This window comes from Cydia fagiglandana, chromosome 4 (assembly GCF_963556715.1).
Source record: "Cydia fagiglandana chromosome 4, ilCydFagi1.1, whole genome shotgun sequence".
NCBI classification, from domain to species: domain Eukaryota; kingdom Metazoa; phylum Arthropoda; class Insecta; order Lepidoptera; family Tortricidae; genus Cydia; species Cydia fagiglandana.
Genome location: NC_085935.1, coordinates 14,558,210 through 14,579,014, shown reverse-complemented (window position 1 = coordinate 14,579,014; position 20,805 = coordinate 14,558,210). Strand labels below are relative to the sequence as shown.

The window sequence follows — 20,805 nt, the reverse complement described above, 5'->3', positions numbered from 1 at the left end:
TCCTATTTTATCAACGATAATATTAAAGTAAATCTGACAAGTGCAGAATACATGTAAGCTGCTTAGAGGTCCTAACAAGGTTAGCAAACACTACATTCAGGCTGACTGGAATTTATTGAATGCTATTAAAGTGGGCCGGTACGACATAATATATGTCTTTGAATATATCGCCTAAGTTTTTCATGAGATACCATCGTGAAAATATACTCGTGTCGTATCGTGTAGGTACCTATTTGTAAGACTGGGGAGTCTTTTAGTAAAATAAGATTCTAGATATCTGTGATAAATTGTATTTTTATACGCTTTATCTAATGCTCAGAAACTATCCGTTGTATATGCCTATCTACATTTGTGGATACAGATAAAACCACAGTAAACAATGTTTAAAAATGGTGTTTAGGTACATGAATGTACGTAAACCTAAGTTTAACTCGACCACAACAATATCCATTCACATCAGTCACATTAACAATTGAGGGTACAGTTTCCCATCAGAATGTTACAAATTTGTCTCAGGAAGTGCGGCAACACCGTTTCCTTAACAACACGTAGGCAATAATGGCACCTTTTCAAAACTTTTATTGGGAGTTTTTCATCTCACACGAATAACAGGAAGCTTCCTTTGATTGAGATGTCCCATTTTGTTACAGCGTTTTCGTTTCTTTTTTTGGATAATTTTATAAATCATAATTTCTAGTTGCTTACACTTTTATCACTATTCTTTGTGTTTTATCGTTTTGCCAAACAAATTTTAGGGGCGGCGGCGGCTCGTAAAAATGAAACCCAGTGTTAGTGGATGTCATTGCAACGGCTTAACAAGCACTGGGGACAGATTCCAATTATTAAGATATACTCAATCTTGATCTCGTTTTCACTTATAATTATATTGTTGCGATATATATTTTTTTAATTGGAATGTAACCACTTATACCTACCTACATTAATGATGCGTAGTCGAATACAATGCGTATGTTCCTTTTTCGTTATACTTATAGATCTTGAGGTTCTTTTGGTTGACATGATTATGTGCTTATCTGTCACGGAAATGAGAAGTGCTGGGCTAATCGCATCTGTATTATTATATTAAATAAAATTAATACGATAATGACATGAGGCTAAAATTAATGTTTAATAAGGCTTTTCGCCAAAAGAGCGGTCAAACCTGATAAGTCAGCTAATGGGTTTTTTGAAATTAGAGCTATATGTGACGTGCGTGAAGATCATATTTAAACTTCGGAGACGCCATGTCTAAAATTTTCGGTACAAAATAGTCTGCCGTTTTTTGCACATCAAATGTATAGGTACGTCATGTCAAATAAACGTCAGTCCATACATATGGTTGACATGTGGTTGACCATTGGCCGCCTATTTTCGACAGAGGGGAACGCCTGTTAATGGCGGCTCCATTGTTAATTACTCCGAGTATTTAAATGAAAAAATATCTTGTCTGTCGTTTTAAATTATAAAACTGCATAATACTATTGGCTATGTACGCTCAAGTAGGATGCACTAGGTTACTCATATTGGCTGCCTCATAACCTACATGTTTACTGCAACATCCAACAATTTGATCAGTAAAATCGTTGCTCAACCATGCGCCATGCGCCGGCTCAGCCGAGAGAGCCAAATAAATGGGTTAATGTGTGCGCATCGATAAAACTGTCACAAGCACTGACAATATCCTGCATAGTAAGTCAAGGGAAAAAATAATTAAATAGCGTTCACGTGTCTTTTTATTAATATTTTCCGGGCTCTGAACAGAATTTCGTTTTGTTTCATTTTTTTAATTGAAGGAAACAATGTGAGCAACTAAAATTTGTCTCTACCATGACACATGTTTTCGTATTTGATTAAAAAGGAAAATTATTTAGGCCAATTGAACTTTTTTATATTCCACCTTAATTTGACTTAGGCACGAGTAGTACCTAAAGAAGTAAAGTACTTAAAATACGCATTTATGTGATTTTAATTGAATCCGTGTCCTGCGTTTTATTTCATTTTTCTATACCTAATAAGGTACGTTATATAGATTATTTAATATTTATGATAGTACAATAATAAAAGACTATTAAGAATTACCTACTTATGTTATGAAAAGATACAGTAGATACTACTTGTCGTCATTAAAATTTTCATGAACCGATTCTAACACTGCCATAATTAAGTTAATTGTCACAACAAAAACAAATAATCTCTGCGCCCTATTTGCGGACATGCCAACTCTGCCTCTGGTGAAATTACAGAATATTTTCTTAATTGGATGTCGGTCGTGTTAATAAATCCCGTTATATTAAAGCGGCCACGTGCTGCAGCGTGCAGCTATCCAGTAGCCCCCATTTTATATTTCACTGGCCTCATGCCATCAAGTAATGAAACAATCGCTACTAAGACAGTCGGGAAGTTATTGCTCAGCTTATTAAAGTTTTGGCATGCTACTTGGCGTGTTTTACCGGCCGACATTAAGTTTGAAATTATTCTAATCGATTCGAATTAAAATGTTGGTAAAGTTAGAATTATTAACAAGCGCTGGTGCTGGTGGCCTAGCGGTTAGAGCGGGCGACTTTCAGGCCGGAGGTCGCGGGTACAAACCTCGGCTCGTACCAATGAGTTTTTCAGAACTTAACTATGGACAAAATATTATTTGATATTTACCAGTTGCTTTTCGGTGAAAGAAAACAACCCGAGGAAACCGGAATAATCCCAATAAGGTCTAGTTTCCCCTCTTGGTTGGAAGAACAGATGGCAGTCGCTTTCTTAAAAATGAGTGCCTACGTCAATTCTTGGGATTAACTAGTTGTCAAGCGGACCCCAGAAACGTCGCAAAGAATGTAAGTTTAGAATTATTGTGAGTCATTTAATATTACTTCACAGCAGGCAAACTTAGCACTAAAAATTTAAAATCATTCGACTTGATTGCATCAGCTTAACTAGCCTAAGTAAGCTTGTAATATTTTACAGAATATAAAACTCTTTTTTACTCTCGGCTAAAGACTGAGTAAATTAAAGGTTTAACTTACATTTAAACGGTTTGTGTAAACTATGAACCATTAAACGAGGATTTCTCGTACGGCGCGCTCGTTGCGTCCGTTTTAAACCCGGGTCCCGGGCGCGTTTAACGCGGCGTATTCTGCGTTCTCAAAGGAAATTTTCCGCTTATCATCCTTGACACAGTTGTAAACTCCAGGCGACGGGATCCCACCGCACACAGGCTATCAAATATAAATACAGGGTGGCGTAAACGCTCAAAATGTCTTAGAAATAAATCTCGATGTTATAAGCGGCTATCGCATATTTAGGCGTCTCAGAAAATCGTTTTCTTTTTCTTAGTAAGTAGTGTTAGGTAAGTCTAGGTAGTTGTTTGACAGTCAAAGCATTGATTTAGAGTAACAAGCTTCTCTGGTTTCGTAATTAGTTAGATCGAGAAAGTTTATATTGTGTTCTGATACTTCTTATAAACTTTGTAACGGTACAAAACATTTTTATTCCATTATAAGAAACTAGTTTTACTACTAAGGAATAAAAAGGAAAATTATGACGCAAGTTAACGAATTAGGTCATAGAGTGGGCATGGAATTTCCGCGTCATGTCTCATTCATAATAATTTGACATTTGGCTAGTCGGTGACTGACGACAGATATTGATGAGGTCCAGCTTGCCGCAGCCTCCTTTCCCGTCCAATATTTGTAAGGCTCATACGCTCCACGCCGGGCTAATGGGCAGGGAGTTTTATTTATGTGACAGCTTCATAAAGACGAGCCGACGATAATATGATCGGAATTAATGGGCGTATTTGGTAACTTTCTTTCTTCTTAACTGATTGGAACTTACTTCCGAATTCACTTGCGTTTATTTATAACCGCCTCGAACTGGCACACAACATGTAGGTAATTATTTCGTTCGAGTAGATCAATAACTAGTTCAGTTTCTGGACGCGTATCGATCAGCGTATTAAAAGCTCCAAGGTCATAAAAATACAATGATGTAAAAATATATCTTCTTTCTTAATAGGTATTGGCAACAAAGGTAACAAAGGTATTAGGTACTACCAACAAGGATGAAATTGTCAACGATGTCGCCATGACGGCAGAATTTAACGCACCCTTAAGTACATAACATTATTTTAACTTTCAAGTTATCTCGTTTCCGCGAAGGTCTCTCGATGTCAGCGAAAATTTCGACCCTCGGAGTTGCGAACACGAAATAATCTGGAAGAGGCCGGTAACAATGACACAATTAACGTCATCTGAAGCGGTTTAACTCGTGAGCACCAGCCATATAATGGATCTATTGTTAAGAAGAGGAATTGGTTAAGAGGTTCGGAAAAATGTTGGGAGACTTAAACCAAGAAAAGTCTGCAGAGATTTTGACAGCACACGCAGTGCCAGTGTTATTTATACGTCATAATTTCATAGAAGTTTGACGTTTAAAATAACACCTGAATGGTCTAACTCTACACGTACACGCGCGTAAGTTGTCTAAGCGTGTTTTAATAGTCTTTATTTAAAGGCACGATATATTTAATATGCAATATATTTATATACAAATACAATCATAGTAGGTACCTATCCAATTCATTACTTTACTTAAGACGAAACAGGAGCTGAGATTTAAATATTTTAGGTAAATATACCCGCCTCGCTAACGGAAGCGGCTCCTAAAACTAGTGCGATAAGGATAAGGCGAAAAATCCTGCGTAAAAATCGAGGTTTCGTACTCAACTGTTTCCTCCTTAAAAACTTAACCAATCGTAACCAAATTTGGAAATCTAAATGATTATAAAATTATCTGATGATATTGACAATATTAATCTTAGTTAACAAAATCATTGCTCTAGCTTCGAAACCCACGGAGGAAACAGTTGAGTACGTTTGTATGGAGAAATGACGTTTGTAAAACTTGTACCCAGAGATGGGCATTTCGTAATTGATTCCTGATTCCACGATTACACGAAATTACTTTGTAATCAGATTACCGATTCCCAGATTACTTTGTAATCTACAATACCAAATTACTAAGTACAATTCCATTTGAGGAATCAGGAATCAGTTTTTCTAATATTACAATTCCTAGTAATTGGAATCCATGTAGATTCCTCATTACAGGAATGCATTACTTGATTCCTTTCAGATTACATTTCGTACTTCTACTATCAAAAGTACATTTCGATAGTAGATATGTATAGATATTGTTGATATTGGCTGACTAGATATAAATGCACCTTATTTGAATCAGGTGAGCAGATTTCGAAAATGATGACAGTTTTGGAATCCAACATGTCTGCCGTGCACTTTGACATAAAAGTCGTCATGGGTGTCGTTTTATAGGTTTCAGGGAGTGCAGAATTCGAAAATGATGACAGTTTTGGAATCCGACATGTCTGCCGTGCACTTTGACATAAAAGTCGTCATGGGTGTCGTTTTATAGGTTTCAGGGAGTGCCGGTTTCGAAAATGATGACATTTTTGGAATCCGACATGTCTGCCGTGCACTTTGACATAAAAGTCGTCATGGATGTCGTTTTATAGGTTTCAGGGAGTGCCGGTTTCGAAAATGATGACAAATTTGGAATCCGACATGCCTGCCGTGCACTTTGACATAAAAGTCGTCATGGGTATCGTTTTATAGGTTTCAAGGAGTGCAGAATTCGAAAATGATGACAGTTTTGGAATCCAACATGTCTGCCGTGCACTTTGATATAAAAGTCGTCATGGGTGTAGTTTTATAGGTTTCAGGGAGTGCCGGTTTCGAAAATGATGACAGTTTTGGAATCCGACATGTCTGCCGTGCACTTTGACATAAAAGTCGTCATGGGTGTCGTTTTATAGGTTTCAGGGAGTGCCGGTGTCGAAAATGATGTCAGTTTTGGAATTCGAGTGCACTTTGACATAAAAGTCGTCATGGGTGTCGTTTTATAGGTTTTAGGGAGTGCAGAATTCGAAAATGATGACAGTTTTGGAATTCGACATGTCTGCCGTGCACTTTGACATAAAAGTCGTCATGGGTGTCGTTTTATAGGTTTCAGGGAGTGCCGGTTTCGAAAATGATGACAGTTTTAGAATTTTACATGTCTGCCATGCACTTTGACATAAAAGTTGGTATGGGTATCCGTTTATAAGTCAACTGCATTACTTTTATGTCAAAGTGCATGGCAGATATGTTGGATTCCAAAACTGTCATCATTTTCGAATTCTGCACTCCCTGAAACCTGTAAAAAGACATCCATGACAACTTTTATGTCAAAGTGCACGGCAGACATGTCGGATTCCAAAACTGTCATCATTTTCGAAACCGGCACTCCCTGAAACCTATAAAACGACACCCATGACGACTTTTATGTCAAAGTGCACGGCAGACATGTCGAATTCCAAAACTGTCATCATTTTCGAATTCTGCACTCCCTAAAACCTATAAAACGACACCCATGACGACTTTTATGTCAAAGTGCACTCGAATTCCAAAACTGTCATCATTTTCGAATTCTGCACTCCCTGAAACCTATAAAACGACACCCATGACGACTTTTATGTCAAAGTGCACGGCAGACATGTCGGATTCCAAAACTGTCATCATTTTCGAAACCGGCACTCCCTGAAACCTATAAAACGACACCCATGACGACTTTTATGTCAAAGTGCATGGCAGACATGTCGGATTCCAAAACTGTCATCATTTTCGAAACCGGCACTCCCTGAAACCTATAAAATGACACCCATGACGACTTTTATGTCAAAGTGCACGGCAGACATGTCGGATTCCAAAACTGTCATCATTTTCGAAACCGGCACTCCCTGAAACCTATAAAACGACACCCATGACGACTTTTATGTCAAAGTGCACGGCAGACATGTCGGATTCCAAAACTGTCATCATTTTCGAAACCGGCACTCCCTGAAACCTATAAAATGACACCCATGACGACTTTTATGTCAAAGTGCACGGCAGACATGTCGGATTCCAAAACTGTCATCATTTTCGAAACCCGCACTCCCTGAAACCTATAAAACGACACCCATGACGACTTTTATGTCAAAGTGCACGGCAGACATGTCGGATTCCAAAACTGTCAACATTTTCGAAACCGGCACTCCCTGAAACCTATAAAACGACACCCATGACGACTTTTATGTCAAAGTGCACGGCAGACATGTCGGATTCCAAAACTGTCATCATTTTCGAAACCGGCACTCCCTGAAACCTATAAAACGACACCCATGACGACTTTTATGTCAAAGTGCACGGCAGACATGTCGGATTCCAAAACTGTCATCATTTTCGAATTCTGCACTCCCTGAAACCTATAAAACGGCACCCATGACGACTTTTATGTCAAAGTGCACGGCAGACATGTCGGATTCCAAAACTGTCATCATTTTCGAGTTCTGCACTCCCTGAAACCTATAAAACGGCACCCATGACGACTTTTATGTCAAAGTGCACGGCAGACATGTCGGATTCCAAAACTGTCATCATTTTCGAAATGTGCTCCCCCGAAAACATATATGATACAGTTTCACACAAAAAGTGTATTTATGGCTGGGAGAAGAACGATCAAAGGTATATTGACACCGAGTAATGTAATTTAGTCTGAACAATATTACGTAATCAGATTACTGGAGTAATTGATTACGAAGGAATCACGATTACACTTGTACTTAGATATATTCAATTCCAAAGGAATCAATTACGCAAGTAATCAGCGGATTTGATTCCAGTAATTTCGATTACCAAAGGAATCGATTACTAAGGAATCATGATTACTGTAATGTAATGTGTAATTTAATTCCAAAAGGAATTGATTACGCCCAACTCTGCTTGTACCTAACTTTGTAGAAATATTAGGTATTTTTCAAATATACTTTGTTCGGTATCAGACATTTTTGTTGACCTTGACTTACAATTTTTTTTTGTTTCAGGTTTTAAGTTTACTCGATAAATCGCGACTAAGGTGAGTGCTATTCGATATTATTATTCTCCTACTTCCTCGGAAAGTAGGTACCAATAGGTCTTTACTTTTACTGTGTATTCACTTAACGTACCTACATTGTGAAAATCGCCTCAGAATTGTCCTCGATTCTGTGTTACATAATTAAAAAATAACAAAAATTACTCCCTCAAACCCGCAGCCGTTTTAGGCAAATGCCTGCCTAAGACAAAGCTATTTGCATGCAAATATGTTAATTGCCCGTTTATTCCTACCTATTACATCATTTATCAGATCAGATCATCCAATAAATAAACGAGAGTGATTGCCGATAAAACGGTGATCTCTTACGCGAGCCACGGCACAGTCCTGGCCTATAACCCCGAAAATCGAAGTTCGCAAATTGCGGGCATTTTTCTCTGTCACTCTAATTACGCCTTCATTGGAGTAAAAGAGAAAGATCCCCGGAATTTGCGAATTTCGGTTTTCGCGGTAGCCCTCCTGCTACTATTGTCGCTAGCAGCTGGTGAGTGCGCTATCTCACTTTCGACGTAACAGGGCTCGTATATTTTTTTCCACAAGTTCAGTTGTTTATTTACAACTCGTTGGCAATTTAGCTCCGTTTCGCTTTTCCAGTGTGGTGAGCGCCATACTGGACAGAACTAGGTTAGAGTGAGATAATAGCTGACGTCGCGTTTGTTCCCGTCCATTGTTGTTTGCATCCTCCGCCGCCTGTTGTTTCTAGCTAGGTTATCACATTGAAAAAGCCTCGGTGTTAATATAGGTAGAGCGTTTAGCCTTTTATCCCGGTTAGTGCTGAATAAATAGCTTACAATGCAACGTCGGATGAAGCAAAAAGCCTCGTTTATTTAACAATGTAGACTAAATTTATCAGATTCTCGAGGCCACAGGCTTTTAATGTAAGCTTAATGTATAATGCTAAAAGGTTTTATTTTACATAGATATGTTCATCCACGTAGTTTGTAATTACTCGTTTAAAAGTGTATTGTTGTTCAAAAAGCATATTTTTAGCATGAAGTTAAGCGAGACCACCTCTGGAGCTAAATGAAAGTTTGTTTGTTGTCCGGGCGGTGTCGCGCGGGCGCGGGCGGAACCGCTGATTTAGGGGGAAACTTGGCTTGTTTTGCATTTTACGGGAGCGCGGGGAGTCACCCCTGAGATTTGAATATTTCAAAAGGAACGCAACTTCGCTAAGCCTCGTGCCTTTATACGACTTTCGTACAATTGTGTCACATACTGTCTGCCATAATAAGATAGTAAAATCACCATAACACGATGGCAATGTTGTGCTATCTTAACATAACACCTACAAACGGTTTGGCAGTAGGATGGTTTTTTTTTAAATAAAATTTAAGTAATAAAAAGACTACACCGATTGTCGTATGTGTGGCGAAGAGGAAGAGACAGTAAATCACCTAATGTGTGAATGTCACGCCCTCGCCAGGCAAAGAATGAAGGACTTTGGGGCAGGATATCTGAAACCAAAGGCCTTTAAAACGCTACCCATGAACTCCATCATCCGGCACATGGATATGGTGGGAAAAGCTTTTGAGTAGTTGACGGATCTTATCTAGGGGGTAATTGCACAAAAGATCCCTGTGGGTCCAAATGTCCGCAAGGGCCCCCGAAAACAATAAGATAAGATTTGAAATATTGATACCTAAGTAGGTACCTACTTACCTTAATTCATAGTTTAAGATACTAGGTATTTTTAAAACGAACTTGGTACCAGACGAAGAAGCTAACGTGACAATAAATTGTTAAGTACAACGTTCATAAAGATGCAGGCTTTTCCCATGCCAATACCTAGTAGAACCAAGGCGTACGTTTGAGCAAATAAACTCTTTGCAAGAGAATTCCGATAATTAAAATCAGTATTAACCGCCAACTCAGAAGGCAATCTACATGAACTAGATAATACAAGTGAAAAAGGAGGAAAAATTGTTCATTGTAGTGACTTTTCTATCTCGCATTGTGGCCTGGCTATTCATTTAGGTATTCGCTTTGTCGAGTGCGCCAGTAGCCAGTAGCCATCAACGTCGAATGAGCGGCTTTGTCTCCCACTGAAACAGGTTAAGTAAATAACCAGATCGTGTTTCATAATGGACGAATGGAATTTCACGTCCGAACGAATAGAGTTTGCACTTTATATTTGATTCAGTTTTTAATTAACCTCGATCCATGCTTTTCATGTTAGTGGGAGCTATTTTCATGATATGGCTCATTAGGGTCTCCCCAAATATATCGACGCGCATTCGGCAAAAGCCGATAGGAAAAAGCTTTATGTCCGCGCAATAAGAGCGAAAAAGTCGTCGTTCGGCTCGGCTCGCATCGGCCGGCGCCGGCCGATGCGTCGTCGGCTTCTTCGCTCTTATTGCGTGGACATAAAGCTTTTTCCTATCGGCTTTTGCCGAATGCGCGTCGATATATTTGGGGAGACCCTTATTATACCTATCTAATACCTATAAAAACAGTTATTGCGTCTTTATAGCCGGGGCAAAAACTGTTTGGTTTCACGACGGCGATGCTTTGATTACGTTAAAATATTGTCGGGACTTGATATTGGTAGAGAACATCATTCGATATGTTGCGAGAGATATGAATAATTACATGATTAATAGGATAATATCACCATGTATTAATTAATTATACCTCTTATTTTATTTCGGTGTATATCGCCCATTATGTCATCAATTCAAATTAACTGTTATTTTTTATACATTGGCAAATAATTGGAATAAATGTTAATTATGGGAGATATATGTTTATTAATTTTGCTAGAATAACAAATGTGTTATTGCTGGCCAATTCGTTTTCGCACTATATGGGGCGAATAAACCCGGATACTCGTACTGATCGATAACAATAACATTGATATACAAATAGACATGCTTTTAACGAACGATATTGACGGTTTTCGATTCGGCCTTCGATATTTAGGTTATTGGAATCCTATAAGATAGCATCACGTGAACTCAGATAGTAGATAAATATATAAATTTATTCCCTTTTGCGTCTATAGTTCGTTTTTTTAGCATTAGAAATAAGGTAAACAATCATGATGTGTCTTTTAATTGAAAAACACATTTTAAAAATAAGTTACGGCAAATATGTAACAATTATGAATCTAATACGATCAATTATATCCTTCTGCTTTCATAAGTTATTGATTTTTAAAAAGCGTTTTTCAATTAAAAGACATGTCAAGATCGCTTACCTTCTTTCAAGTTCTTTCTAATGCTAAAAAAAACGAACTATAGTCAAAGTATTCCGCGAGTAACAGTGTGTTGCAACTATACAAGTATACATTTGTGATTATTTTTTCCACAATGATACCGTTAACTAGAAGTTGGAACGTGTGTAGGTAGGTACTAATTTGGTTAAGCTATGAACGTGTGGTACGCCATTAATAAACAGTACGTTCCTAGCGTATTGCTAATGAAAGTTGACCCTGTCAAATGTAATAATTAAGCAGTAACATGTCCGTATTGGCTAAAATATGTGCTTTGTCACATAATATGTAGGTAAAACATACTCGTTTTTTTTATGAACCCTTGACGATACATATCGTCAACTCCTGACTCGCAACCTACCTAAGTGTATTTTTTTCTTGTCAACAAATAACTCAGTCTTTTACGCTAAACTAGTGACGGAATTCACTTCATTTCTGTTCCTGCGGTATCAAACTGCTTAAAAATTTAATACGCTAAATATTTTTCATTTTTAAATTTTTTTCCTGGTCATCAGATAATTCAGTTTTGTACGCTAAACTAGTGCCGCAATTGCATTTCAGTGAGTCCCGGCGGTATCGGTATCGGTTTCCGCGTGAATTGGTCGGTTTTTTGTGAACCGGCGACATCCGCAACGAGGTTTTTCTGCTTGTTTTCTTTACGGCGTTCCTGGTTGGCGCAGATTGCTGACATCGTGCACTATTCGCCGTTCGCTTTGTTTTGTTTACTTAACTTGTTTTTCTGGTACGTTTGCGATGTTTTATCATTCGATAAAAAGTGAATAGTAACGACATGTCAGTTTTTGTGAGGTGGAATTAAAAAATTTGTTTCATTTCGTTTAGTCAGACCGTAAAAAGTCTGCAGCGATTTTGATAGCCCACGCAGTGCAAGTGTCATTTTAAACGTCAAACTTCTATGAAATTATGACGTATAAATAACACACTGCGTGGGCTATCAAATCCGCTGCAAATTTTTATTGGTGTGACTATATTAAATAACTAGCGGTCCTGGCAAACTTCGTATCACCAGTCAATGAATGTCATAGTCATAATTTTCTAAATCCGCTTCCCCACAACCTAGAAAACGATATCCATGATGATTTTACAAAATAGTATAATTTTGTCAGCCATTTTGAATTCTAAATGGTCATCATTTTCGAAATTCCTACCTCCAAGAACCAAGAAAACGATAGCCATGACGAATTTTACGTAAAAGTTCATGATTGCCATCTTGGATTCTAAAACTGATTTTTCACCTACTGATATTATCGCAGAGAAGCTGATTTTACTTAGAAGAAAAAAAATCACCTTCTAATTCTGTACAGAAATTATGTGTTTAAGTACTAATTGGTTGTATTTTTGCATGAGTGTCATGATACGCTTGATGGATTTGTGTCCAATTAATCATTTGTACCTACCTATCACTCCAAACCCACCATACTCTGAATTGCTGCTCCTTTCAAAATACAAAGCGTTAGGGTTACCACTGATTGCAGTTATTTTAAATAGAAAATTGTTTGTACCATATGCAATATTTTTTCTAAACTAAATACCATAATAGCCAATAGGTAGGTATTGTGCACTTACTATAACTAGGGTAACATTTTACTCGTATTAACTACCTATATAAATCCTTGTGTCATTTCATTTTTTTTAAATATCAGATATATTAGATCTGCAGAGATGTTCAAGGGTACTTAATAGTCTATGTTAGCGCTCTCGCGCGCTCACTAAATACCATTTCCATGCGTCCATAAATAAATCCTCATAATCGTAGTCACATTTGACCGGTCTTGTCATCTTTTTACTCCCTTGAGACAACCCTATCGGAGCATAATCCAGTTAGGGCGACCGCACGCGCCGCGGCCGCCGCCGGCGCGTCTGATCGAACGGTGCAATAATTGGGATCCTCACCGACGACCTGCCGAGCCGAGCCATGCTACCTACTGACTGTGCTGCTGGTAAATAGATAACGTAATAATATCTACCTACTTCGCTAACTACCTTATATTATAATCCACAAAAGTAAAAATTGGCTAGTGGCTGGACGTTTTCAGAAATGTATGTGTAATGTGTAAGGATTGTTTTTAAAGACTGCACAAATTTTACGTTATAGGTATTTTGTTATCATAATAAGCTTTGAATTAAAATAGACAAAAAATACTTCCTTATATTTCAGCAGTTTTGGGACGTTTTTTCAGAATCCTACATACTTGTGGATCGTCACTAATGAATAAGGGATTAAAAGGAATTATTTATTCCAACGGAGAATTTTTTTAAGACTCCGTAATGGATGCCCATTTCAATGCAATAGTAGTTACAAGAATAAAAGCAACCGTTAAAGCATATCTTCAAGAAGCAACATTAGTAGGTAGCTGGTAGGTGGTATTCATCTATCTTAGATGAACCTGTATAGCGGATGGCGCTGGAGCTAATATACGGCGTTGCATGAACAAGAGATTTCCTTTGGCAGGATTGGTCCTTAGGATCCAGGGATGGATTCAAGAAGTGGAGCCACCGAGATTTTTGATGTAAATTTTTAGCGGGGGGGCTCTCAACTTGATCTTGATATCTGTATCATTTAAGCTAGTAGGTCAAGTTTGGTATCGTTTCCGTATAAATCGGGGGTGCCGAATTCATTTCTGATATCATAATGACACCATTCCGAAGTAAAACACGTAAAATATGAAAAAAATACTTTTTTTTAAATTCCTCTTCACGCTTAAACTGCTAAACCAATTTAGTTAAAATTTGGTACAGAGATAGTTTGAGTCCCAGGGAATAACATAGCATATTAATAATCATCCCTTAAGGGTGTGAAAAGGGAGGAGGAAATTTGTATGGGGATTCAATAACCGCTGCCTGAACCGATTTAGATAAAATTTGGTATAGAGATAGTTTGAGTGCCGGGGAAGAACATAGGATAGTTTTTATTCCAAAAAAAGACCTTAAAAATGAAAGGTAAGGTGTAGGATTGTATGGGAAATCAATAAACGCTGAACCGATTTCGATGAAATCTAGGTCTACATCTTTGATTTAGTTGAAAATGATACTAAACTTGACTTAGAACCTAAACTTCTGCTTGATGCTTAACCCCCCCCCCCCACCTGCATCAAAAATCTGGGTGGCTCCACTTTGCTCTGAGCAAACACAACTAGTAAGTATATGTCTTGTTTCGAGCTTCCGATGGATTAATTTGTTTTCCGAACTGTTTCCATTTAGAGAAATAATACCGCGAGATAATTGTACTTCTAATAGATAGCTACTAAAATAAATTGCGGATTAAGCTACAGAGACTCGTCCGACAGTTTTCAATTTACGAAGTAGAAAATTGGGAAAGCAACGTCGCGTAACAAAATAAAAGTTAGTCTGCTTAATAAATCCAGTGACCGCTTTTGTATTGCTTTTTCGATTCTGAAACTAGTCAGAAGGAAAATGGTATAGGGATCTGCCATATAGGTTAGTCTTATAATTGTTAAATAAATGGATATACATAGTTTCTCAATGCTTAATCAGTAAACCAGATGGAGTATAGAAGATAATAATAGTAGGCAGAGTTTTCATGTTAACAAACGAATAATAAAAAGTAAGGTAAGTAATAAGGCTAAGTAACTATGTATAATATATGACATTTGCATTCTGAAAATAAATGAAATGTTGCACACTAGCTTTTTATTTCTGTGTTAAATTATATATAACTGTTAATGAATTTTAATGTCCCTAAGTAAGTGCTAGAACGTATAGAAAGCAAATTGATATGACTGGAATCGTTAACTAGTTTACGAGTATCTACGCGTATTCTACAAAATAAATATATGTATATCTATTTCTAAATTATTAGGTTGATAAATACGAGTATCGTTTTGAATCAAAACCGGAATTGCCGTGACTTGAGTTAATATTTCAAACAAAATAATATTGATGAGTAAAACATGCCATTATTTTATAACTAATTACCTCCCTGTTGCTAGGAATGATAACAATAATAAATTACATGAAGTTTAAATGAAGCTCCGTCGTTCAAGCGAGATAAATGCTAATTAGAAAGGAGGCTCGCAGCATGAGCAGGCAGTTCGTGGGCCTAATTTTACATTTTACAATGCACTTCTCCCTTTGCCTGTCACTGTTTACCAACCGCTGTTATGTATATTTGTAAAGCTACAAAATATAATTGTATCAGTGACATGACTTAAATCAGCGATTGTTAATTAATTCGCTGTCATAGTTCAACTATCGTGTTTTTTCGTTAATCACTTAGTTACTGATGTTTGCCTAGCAATTATCATAAAATTCATAAGTAAAGCAATATTTATATAGGTACATTTATTAAGTACAAATCGCAGATCAAGACTGAAGGAAACCGTTTAGGAACATTAAGAGGATCATATCGTAGCCGTTCTTTCCGTTTATTTTAAATTGGTTTTACGGTGTTGGAAAGTCATTTATAATTTGACACAATTTATACTTTATTACTTGCCAGCGCGTCTTCAATTCCTTTTGAAGCACTATAAATCTTAAAAATTGACCTTACCTTAGAATAACATAAAATTAATCAACCTATGAGTTGAAACTCTAGGTCCATGGGGTCCCAGCGCGCTTAAGTTGTTCGCAGAAATCGCGAAGCGTCTGGTTGACGTAACTGGTGACCGAAGAGCTGGCGGCTACCTCGCACAACGTATCAGTATTGCGATACAGCGGGGAAATGCCGCCAGCATCCTTGGTACAATGCCTCAGGGGCCTATTTTAGATTTAAGCTAGTTATTAATTTCGTTTAGTTGTACCACTGTATATATATTGTATGTAAATAAATGATTTCCTACCTATGTAATTATAATTTCACTTCGGCCATAAGTTGCAACTTTGCAGCGTTGCAGCGGTCGTGCAAACACTCAGAAAAGTTAAATTATTTTTGCTTTGTCCCTACAATGTTCACGTGCCCGTTTTTGGTTACAGGTAGTATTGTAACTGTCATCCGCACGGTTTGGGATCAAAAGTCGTAGTCGGGGCCTTGCACCACTTTTACTGAGCGAAACAAAGTCAGATTGAAACGTCACTCACGCAAACCGATGTTTGTAAGGACTGTATCGTTTATTATAAATACAACTTTACTTAGCCGTTTTTTCTGGTATTATGTTTTTATTAAAAAATTACACATATAGTTTAATTAGTGCTTTAATAATAAGTAACATTTCGTCCTGGGAGATCACGTAAAGCATATGGTTTGGACAATATTTACCCAATCCTCCCGAGTAACTACAACGATTTCGGACAAATACTACAAGAAAATTTACGGTTTGCGAACAAGATAAGTATTACACAAAAAAAATCGTACTATGTAAACAGCAATTACATATGATTCGTAAAGCGAAACATCTGGGCATAGTCTAATCATTTCTTTTAGTTGGAAAAAAAGTTTTGGATCTGTGCTTGGTGGCCTTTTTGAAAATATGGCATGTTACTTACGACAACCCCGACTTTGGTATACAATATAACCATCATGGAGCGTTTCTATCGACCTGTTCTAGCCATGGTTCAACGCCATGAATGTCCGTTAGGCTTTGGATTTCGGTAGATTCTTTTAGCTGTTTCCGTCATTTCCCTGGCGTCAGAAATTGACGGGAATCCAAAATGTTGCATAAAAAGTCGTTTTCATGTAAAGATAAAATACACCACATTTATTCTGTGGATGTTCAATTGAGCAATCATGAAAAGGACACTTAGATGGCATATTTTGGCAGCATATTAACCTTTTGTTTCTTTAAATCGTACTAAGGAATCGGTGAAATAGTCTCAAATTAAGCTCGATAGGCTTGTCCGAATTACATTTGCTAGAAGGTATTAAAATCATCATAGTCAACATCAAGTCCCTAAAATAAAATAAATGTAAAACATTCTTATATCAGATATGTCTTAAAAATACCCCCAGATTATACCTTAAGAACATAGTAATACAAAATAATACACACGTCAACAGTTAGACCAGGTTTTATCTGTATTTATATTAAACGATACAGTCCTTAGTGCAAATTTATTTTATTTTTATGTTTTTTAGTATTATGCAGTATTAAGCTTATTTAACGGTTTTCGTTTTATTATTGTCTCTTCTTCCTCGCATTGTCCCGGCATTTTGCCACAGCTCATGGAAGCCTGGGGTCCGCTTGAGAACTAATCCCAAGAATTGGCATAGGTACTAGTTTTTACGAAAGCGACTGCCATCTGACCCTCCAACCCAGAGGGTAAACTAGGCCTTATTGGGATTAGTCCGGTTTCCTTCACCGAAAAGCGGCTGGTAAATATCAAATGACATTTCGTACATAAGTTCCGAAAAACTCATTGGTAAGATCCGGGGTTGGAACCCGCGACCTCCAAATTGCAAGTCGCACGCTCTTACCGCTAGGCCACCAGCGCTTTAGTAGTTTTATTATTGTCATCGAATTAATTTCGAATCGAATGATATTGCTCCTAGAAGGCCCTTGGCATATGTCATTATGATATGACTAACTCTTTGAGTTGACCTAGCCATTAGAGCGCTGCACTCCTAACGAACTAGTTTTTCATGGCACCTGCCTTGAGATGCATTTAACTGGGATTGACAGTAATTTCCTGAAATCAGCTACGACGCTCGCCCGGAACGTGCTCTTAATGGACTTGGCGAAAATCTAGTTAAGATTCTGACGCGAACCTACTGTACCGCCGTAATTAAATGCAACTTAGATGGAGACGATTACTCAACACTAACAGTCTCCGTCAGTTTTTTATGAAATTGGAATTTCCTTCATAATCCCTCGTCTCGGCGAGCCGCAGTCTCCTCAACCGAAATATGAATAATGTCTATTCATTTGAAATTCAGAGCAGGTACCCATCGCTCTCTCATTCTTTATGAACTGTCTTAATATAAAGGATAAAACAAAATTTTAAACGTCTTTATTTTGTTCAGTGACTTTGTTTTATTTCTGACCACTGAGTCATTGTCATGGTATTAAAAACGTAGCAAAGAAATATAAAACTGATATGAGACCAGCCACTGAAATGGAGTCTTTGACAGCTTCGGATTTTATCATTATCACTCTAGTTTAGCGTTCATGTGGAAACCCTCTTAGGAATACTCGTACCTAAAAATGACGTCATCAACTGATGTTAGTTCCTTTCCTGATATGTATTGATATATTTGCCTACCCCGCCCATGATGATCCTTACTCAGAAGATTAAGAAGAATTAAACGTTAACAGTTAAACGTACTGATTATGCCTTAATGGCTCCTTTACACGATGGGCCAACGCCGACCACTCCAAGGGACGCAGCCATGCGGTAGAATGAGATAGCAATATCACTTGCTCCCTCTAACGCGTAAATGCGTCCCTTGGAGTGGCCGGCGCTGGGCCATCGTGTAGAGGAGCCATAAGACGCGTACATATCACGTAGGTACTTCTCTATATCTAACTTAGAAGTTTACACAGTTATTAATATACGAGTATAAGGAAATGAGGTTTTATCTTATTTCTAACACGTAGAGAAAATCTCATAACAACGTGAATGCCAAACGCAGATAAGAAAGCATTGTGAATAGTTGCAATATCGGCCTCAAACATCTCTGTTCGACGTTCGTGTCCTACTTCATGTAACAAAGGGGTCCGATGAAAGGGTGCGCGCGGCGCGGCGCGTGCGACCTCTTACCTTTACAGCGGTCGGCTACAACTCTGTCGACGTCCGATCCTGTCGGCCCGATTCGAACAATGCCACAGCAGTACGATACCGATGTCAGTGTCAAAAGTAACATTTCTTCAATAAAAAAACGTCCCTTTTGACACTGACATATCGGTATCGTACTGCTTTGACTTCTATATGTGACGTTTTTGGTTGAAATAATGTCACTTTAGACACAGACAGATCAGATCCATATCTGATCCAGATCTGGATTAGATGTGGATTAGAATGGATTTTACTCTTATTAACTTATAATTAAAATCAGAATACGCCTGTTAGATCTACCAAGAAGAAAGAAACAAAACTGCGCAAAAATTTCATGATTGTATTATTTATATCTTCAGATTTGTTGTATGTGCTTTCTAATGCTGTGTTTTGTTTGATGGGTTGAGCAGGGTAGCTGAAAATATATAAAATCATTATTAAAGAGGAATTGCAAACTGCATTTGTAAAGGGGCCCAGACCAGCGGCAGATTCCTTTCCTTTACCATCAGTTCGCCGGACGATATCAGCCTGTCATTTATTCGGAACTCTCCTGTCGAACTGTCGACGTTGAACGCCTTTCCCAATCGAATACTATTTGGCTCCTATAGTCTTGAACGCTAATAAAAAGGAAATCTGAGGTCTCTCTGGGAACCTACCTGTCCAATGAAATTGAAGAAAGTTTGAGCAAAATATTGGACGCTAGTAAGTAAGATATGGCTTTCAAATTGTTTATCAGAAACTAAATAGTAATGTTGAATGTTGTATTCTATTCCATTCACGTTTATTTTTTAAGGTAATTTATATCAATTCAGCGGTTATTGATGCCCCATACAACCTTCCTTCCTTCTCACTTTATTGGTTCGGCTGTTTAAGTCCACGAGGTCCATAGGTACATATGTACAATTTTACTCGTAAAATGCTACGAATCCAGCAGCACAATTGAGTTGTATTCTACGCTAGTTTATACTATAATAACACGAGAGTACGTCCTAATTGTGGGCGCAGCTGAAATAAAGCTGGTCGCTCTGTACGGGAGAGCATATGCATGGTGACCTCGATTGATTTATGTGCTGTGACCGTAAATGATTTATCGTAATAAAGATCGGTGTTTATGGGTAGAAATTACCAACCTTATTATGAAATTTTACTGGGGTTGCAATGGATTTCAGTTATGTCATCATACTCATCATTGCCCTAGCTGTTTTTTATATTTGTTACCAGCGTTATCTTGTTGTTTCTTTTTCGCAGCTCCTATCAGAATAAAATACGTTTTATTTTAATTTTAAATAACATATACCTAGATCAAGAAAAGCCTGCAGCGATTTTGATAGCCAAAGCAGTGCAAGCGTAATATATACGTCATATTTTCATAGAAGTTTGATGTTTAAAGTAACACTTGCACTGCTTGTGCTATCAAAATCTCTGCAGGCTTTTCTTGGTCTTTTTTTTGCTAGCCTATTAAGGTGTCCCACTGATGGGCAAAGGCCTCTTGGTCTAACTCTAAGAATTCTATTTTTTATTTATTATATCTCAAATGCAATATAATATTAGAAGAGGAGTACTAATTGGACATCTGCTACGACACGATCTGTTCCTTAAGAACATCATAGAAGGAAAAAATAGAGGGAAATAGAGGAAGAGAGACGAAATATTATTACAACCAAATAAAAGAAAAGGTTCAGGTCGTCTCATGCCAGAAGGTTAAGGAGTTGGCAGAAGACCGCACGAATTGGAGATTACTCCACCGACAAGAGCAGAGTTCTTAAATATAAAGAAGATTATAAATAGATATTGTATGTACCACACTATATTATAATAAAACATCTACCTATATTATTGTAAACCGAGTTAACAAACCTGTTTTTTTAATTAGTGTTTTAAAGTATTCAGATAAAGTTTCTTGCGGGCCCTCCAGATCTGAAAAATATGTAATGATCAAATTACTT

At 37.6% G+C, this 20,805-nt stretch overlaps 1 protein-coding gene across 1 annotated transcript in view; it reads left to right on the top strand.

Annotated features, from left to right (window-relative positions):
- LOC134663839 (uncharacterized) overlaps window positions 1–20,805 on the top strand; it is a 193,814-nt gene that overhangs the window by 29,718 nt on the left and 143,291 nt on the right. The window contains exon 2 of the mRNA XM_063520354.1: window positions 7,913–7,944. The gene's annotated coding sequence lies outside the window, so the exon portion shown is untranslated. The remainder of the gene's footprint in view (window positions 1–7,912; window positions 7,945–20,805) is intronic.